The sequence below is a fragment of the Bidens hawaiensis genome, unplaced genomic scaffold (assembly GCF_021521415.1).
Source record: "Bidens hawaiensis isolate Kalapana, Puna unplaced genomic scaffold, B.hawaiensis_p1.1 tig00003288_1, whole genome shotgun sequence".
In the NCBI taxonomy this organism is placed as follows: Eukaryota; Viridiplantae; Streptophyta; class Magnoliopsida; order Asterales; family Asteraceae; genus Bidens; species Bidens hawaiensis.
In genome coordinates this window covers 290,224-297,189 of record NW_027491180.1, presented here as the reverse complement: position 1 = coordinate 297,189, position 6,966 = coordinate 290,224, and positions in this window count along the sequence as shown.

The following is a 6,966-nucleotide window of genomic DNA, read 5'->3' as shown; positions in this document are numbered from 1 at the left end:
TATTCAGTCTCTCCCCCCTGAGCAGTAACCAGGGCACGTAATTCCCGATTTTTATGCTGAACATACGACATATGACTCACTATCTTTCTATGATATGCTCGCATATGCTCTTGGAATAATCTATCAATCGCCATTTGAGTTTCTTGCAAGTAAATCATGTTCAATAACTGAAACATTTGTCATTGAACAAGCAAGTTTAAGAACAACGTATTCACCGACTGCATAGGAACCTTAGTATGTTGAAAGACATAAATGAGACGTCTGGCTATGCATCGGACGTTCAGGTAGTGTTGGACTTGTAGCCAAGAGTTATTGTGGAGACGGTATTAAGAGAACATCGTGTGAGGAATTGAAGCAAAGCGAGGATTCGACAATATCATTGTCATAAGCGTAACTCTTGGAGTACTTGGAGCATTTGTAACCACTGGAGTAGGAGATACATTAACCAGAGCAAATACAACAACCTGTTGAATACGTGGTTGTGTTCCCGATATTTCTACACCCAAACCTCTACGAGGTCTCTTCTTCTCATCATTCTTCAACTTCTTTAGCATTTCATCTTTACACGTAAGTTGTAGAATGATCTAGTCTTGTCTATTCAGTCTCTCCCCCCTGAGCAGTAACCAGGGCACGTAATTCCCGATTTTTATGCTGAACATACGACATATGACTCACTATCTTTCTCTGATATGCTCGCATATGCTCTTGGAATAATCTATCAATCGCCATTTGAGTTTCTTACAAGTAAATCATGTTCAATAACTGAAACATTTGTCGTTGGGAGTGACGGTTACTAGATATTTCCGTCTTTCAACATTTATGTCTTTCAACATTTGTCCTAATAACCCCTATGTTCACCAGAACCGCCGACCCTCACGTACGGACGGACCCGTACTCGAACCATTCTTATTCCATTAAGATAAATAAAATAAAATAAAAAAAAAATAAAAAAAATAATAATAATAAATTTGATAATAAATGAGCAGATAAAAATAATATATAGAAATATACATGTGTATTTCTCACTCTCAAACATATGAGACATACCACCTCCAGATTGAGAATTACCGATTTCAGCGAACCTAGAACGCCGGAGGACGTTGATTGAGCAAGTGATAGAGTTTCCCCATAATAGTAATTGATAATATTTGAAGGCAACATGGGTTGCGCGATTACCTTGAACCTTGCAACTCCCTATGTTATCCTTACATCCGTTAGATGCCTATACCCATGCATACTCGAATAGAATGATTACCCATACACAAAGAGGTGTTGGAATCATTATAGCATAGTTGGTTGTTCGTTCGTAGGTGGTATACCGTGTATGCCGGATATACAAATAGACACAGATATTATAACTCCGTTGTACGTAATCGTTTGGTGCTCACGGTGAGCATGTATCGGTTATGCAGACATGCAGAAGGATATTGAAATCAAGCATAATAAACATTAATCTTTGTTGAGAAAGATCTATAGGTCAGTTGGTGACAAGGGTTATGAAACATATTTAAACGTTAACCGACGTCAGGTTAAGTCCATACGTTATTATATTTGTGGGATATATATACTAGATACTGGTATGTGTAATATGTATGATAATATCTGGTGTGTATGAGTACCTACTGTTATGATTGAGCTGGTAACGAGTTATACGGTGAGATTAGTATTGATTACTGCGTACGGGATGGGTACGGCAGAATGTCATTAAAAGAGTAACTCCAATGATGGAGATTGATATGATTCAGTTGATTGCTCAAAGATAGCAGATGATGATACCGAATGTCGTATCACAGATCACTTCTAGTGTTGAGGCAAAGGTGATCGCAGAATTATAGATCGAGCAATCACATGAATATGAATATTTCAATTCTTAGTGTTATTACTAAGAGTGATAATGTCCCACCGAATACTATTATGACTACAAGTATTAGTTATAAACTAAACATGAATAGTAGACGTAATGAATTAGATCCGGTATGAAGGATATGTTTGTTGGTTGTGTTAAGGAAATTATTAATAGTTTACTGATGGTAAAGGATGGAATAGATTAACGAGTGGTTAGAAAAGATCGAAATAGTTAAGGATATTGGTAAGAGTCTAGAACATTGTGTAGTGAAATATGCTACAGATATGTTGGTAGATTATGTTGTATCGTGATGGAACACGATGGTACAAAATTATGGTTAGAAAATTATTACTCAGATGATATGGTCAGAATTTAAAATTCTTGTGCTAGAGCACTTTTATTCGAGTAATTAAGTTCAGAGATTGGAAACTGAGCTATGGAAGGTAGAAATGTTGTGTGCTGATCACTTAGAACACATTAATCGTTTGAAGGAATTGTCATGTCTGGTAACATGGCTAATTACTCCTGAAACTAAGCGAAATAAGCGCTATATTGGGGACTAACTCCATAGATAAGGAGAATAGTCAATCCTATAAAATATACAACCTTTGGAAGGGTTGTGTCACAAGCCAGTATTGATATATTTGACTCTATGGGAAGCGGAGGACTGGAAGGACGTTAGGTGAGACGTCGAGTGTTAAAGAAGAGAAATGATAAAGGTATAGTGCAAGATAGGCTTTGAATAAGTAGGTATGTCCTACAACCCAGAATTATACTAAGACTAGTTCTGGTGTGAAAGCATGAACCGCATGAAGGGTCCTTCCCTAAATGTGGAAAATATGGTTATCGGCAGGAAGAAGAATGTCGAGTGATAGTAGGCCACAGGTGTGGTAAAGATGGACGTAATGCCCTAATTGTAGAACCAATTGAAGCCATGTGAATCGGCAACCCCAACCCATTCGTGTGCAACCACTCCGAACCCAACAACTTCAATAACAATCCATCCAAAGAAACCAAATTATGCCAAACAGTTGTACTTGCTATGAATGTGGCAGTACAGAACGTTTCAAGAGAAATTGCCCAAAGTTGAACCAAGGTGTCGTTGGAAGACGAACCTCTTGACAAGCATCAACCTCTGATCAAGCAAGGAGCCGTGCTTTTGTGAGTAATTCGAATAAAGCACGTCATGATCCAAAGGTGGTATTAAGTATGATGTAGTTTCAAATCAATAGGCTTCAGTGATATTTTTACGGTCGCCGATAGAAGTTAGTTCCTGTTAACCTCCTACCATTTGGAAAGATACAGATTAGTGAAACTATAGAACCCTATACTGTAGAATCACTAACGGTAAATCCCTAATGGTTAACTAAATTGTTCGGAATTGTCCTATTATTCTGAACAATTAACCTTTCCTTATTGACCTACGACTAGTAAAGTTAAAAAGTTTTGACGTAATAGTTAACATGGATTGGCTAACTCAACATGAAGCTGAAATCAAATATGACAAGAATATGATCAGAAGCTCTCTTTCGGACGATGAAGCGATTAGATACAGAGAAAATTATTTAAAAGAAAACATATAGAAGATGTTTCGGTGATACGTAAATATCCAGAAGTTTTCCCAGAAGAACTTCCTGGATTACCGCCAACCCGACAGGTCGAATTCAGAATCGATTTAATACCTCAAGCTGGCCCTGTTGCTAAAGCATCTTACCGACTTGCACCAACTGAAACGCAATAATTATTGGATAAGGTTTTATACGACCTAGTTAGTCACCATGGGGTGCACCAGTGTTATTTGGGAAATGAAGGACGGAAGTGTTAGGATATGTATTGATTATGGAGAATTGATTAAAGTGACGATCAAGAATAGGTATTCACTTCTTCGAAGTAAATGATCTGTTTAACCAACTGCAAGGGGCGATTTATTTTAGAAAATTGATCTTATATATAGTTATCACCAAATGAAAAATCCAAGAGGAGGACGTTGCAACAACAGCGTTTCAGACTCGTTACGGCCATTATGAATTCTTATTTATGCCGTTCGGGCTAACAAATGCGCCGACAGTGTTCATGGACCACATGAATCGAGTCCGTAAACCCTACCTCGACAAATTCGTCATCGTGTTTATTGATGATATTTTGATCTACTCGAAAAGTAAAGAAGAGCACGAGCAACACTTAAGAATAATTTTAGAGCTTCTGAATCAGTAGAAGTTGTATGCAAAATTCTCTAAGTGTAACTTGTGGTTGCAAGAAGTGCAATTCCTCGGTCACGTTGTAAACCATCAAGGAAGACACGTTGATCCGAGTAAGGTTGAAGCAATTAAGAATTGGCAAGCGCCTAAATCGCCAAAGGAAATCCGCCAATTCTTAGGCTTAGCTGGATATTATCGTCGATTTATAGAGAACTTTTCCAACTTCGCCCAACCTTTAACTCTCCTGACTCAAAAGGATCGAAAGTATGAATGGGGAGAAGAGCAGAAAACGGCGTTTCAAACGTTAAAGCAAAAATTGTGCCAAGCGCCGATTTTAAGTCTCCCGATGGAGACGATGGTTTTGTCGCGTATTGTGACACATCGCGTAGAGGGTTAGGATGCGTGTTGATGCAGAATAATAAGGTTATAGCCTATGCTTCCCGACAGTTAAAAGTACACGAGAAAAATTACACTACTCACGACTTAGAACTGGGAGCGGTTATCTTCGCACTTAAAAATCTGGAGACATTATCTCTACGGTACGAAGTGCACCATCTTCACCGATTATAAAAGTTTGCAGCACATATTCGATCAGAAAGAACTGAATATGAGGCAACGAAGATGGGTCAAGTTGTTAAGCGATTATGACTGTGACATCCGTTATCACCCCGGCAAGGCTATCGTCGTAGCCGATGCCTTGAATAGGAAAGATCGGGTTAAGCCATTGCGAGTGCGAGCGCTGAGGATGATAGTCTAGTCGAACCTTTCGGACCTGATTCGAGTCGCTCAATGCGAGGCGTTGAAAGAGGAACAATTGGAAAATGAGGGACTTTACGGCAATGAGAAGAATTTCGAACAGCGTGTGGACGAAATTCTCTATTTCAAAAATCGGGTTTGGATCCCGACCCTCCATGACCTTCGTGAATTAATCATGAACGAAGCGCATAGATCGAAATATTCCATACATCCGGGATCGGATTAGACTATTGATGATACGAATATCTGAAAGGATTTTATTAATGGCCGAGTTTGGAGAAAGATATGGTTACGTATGTTGGTGAATATTTAATTTATGCAAGAGATAAGGCTGCACACCAAAAACCCTAGGGAACGCCACAACGACAGAAAATTCGCCAATGATAGTGGGAATAAATTACAATGGATTTCGGGACGCAAATTCCCAAGATTTATCAAAGGCATGATGTAAATTGGGTAATCGCGGATCGATTAACCAATCCTCGCATTTCATCCCAATCCATGACGATTACCACAATGAATTCTCGCCCAAATTCATGATGATGAAATGGTATCTTGTCGTGGAGTACCATTTTCAATTATCTCAGATTGAAATAGTCATCCTACTTCCATTATTGGAAGGCGGGGAAGGAAGCATCGAGAGCTTGAAGCTTTCTATGGGTGAAGTAATTATCACCAATTTGTTAAATTGAAAATGGGCGTCACTCAAGCCATAAGATTTGAATCGATTCGAGAATCAACTAATCAGATTTTTAATATTTAAGATAAGTTGAAAGCAGCGCGAGATTGGCAAAGGATTTATGCCGACATTCAAAGGAAACCATTGTCACTGGAAGGAGGTGACAAGGCATTTTTAAGGCATCACCTTAGAGAGGTGATATGAGGTTTGGCAAAACCGAAAATAGCTCCTTAATATATTGGACCTCATGAGACTATCTCCATGATTGGTTATTTAGTTTATCGATTAAAGTACTCCAGGGGCTAAGTACTATACATGATGTTTTGCCATGTATACGGATTGAAAAGTACTTAAGCGATGAGGCAACGAAAGTACCAGTAATGGAGGTACTCATAGATGACATGCTTGATATGATAAATAATTCCGTAGAGATAGTAGACGGGAAAACTAAACAATTTGGACATACCAAGCTTTATTGATTAAGATTAAGTGGAATTCACCGCGAGGACCAGATTATACCTTGTAACGCGAGGGTGAATTCTGAAGGAAAAACCCCCATCTTTCTCTCGGAAAGGGATAGTGGGCGTGTAAAATTTCGAGGACGAAATTTCTTAACGGGGGGAGAATGTAACGATTCCGACGAAACCAGGTATACCCTAACCGGTAGACAATAGTTACGTTATATTTAATGTCCGGTACATGAATTACCATAGTAATTATACGAGAATACATGGTTCACTGTAATGATTGCACGTGAATATATAATTCATCGTATTGAATATGCGATTAATCGATCGATAGTTATTGAAACCCGAACGAATCGAGGGTTCAATTATAGACTATATCTATGATATTTAGTGATGGTTACGAAGTATTAAAGCTTCGGGATAAGTGAATTAAAGCACAGAAAAAGAATTTCGAATTAATGGCACGTCGGTACGTTAAACGAAACCTTTAATACCAAACCGAGCAAGATACGATCGATCAAGCCGAAAAAGATGCGCGATTATTAATAATATGATGTTTTAAGTTAATAAATGTCATGGTTTAAGTTTTTAAAGTTTTTAAATCGGTTTTATATAAATTTCATTTTTTAAGCCGAAAACGACCGTTTTAGCCTCGTTTTAAGCCGAATTAAACATTTAACCGAAAAACGAACTGAACCAGATTATCCAAAACATTATCCGGATTGCGAAAATCCAAATGAGTGGCCAAGAATGGAGAGGTGGGTCCCACCCCACCTCCCCTTTAATCCCGATCGGACCAAGGGGATTCCACCCCATTGCCTCATTTTTTTTATAACAACCATAGCTTGATTCTTCAATTCTCTCCACATTTCCACTCAAAAACCGAGATTTTAGCAAGAAAACCGAGGTAAAAAGTCAAGTTATTTACGTTTCCATCTTCGTTTCTTGAGTTTATTTGCAAGAAAATGAGGTTTCACAGATGAAAACCGATTCTTGCATGATCAAGTGATGTATACGGGA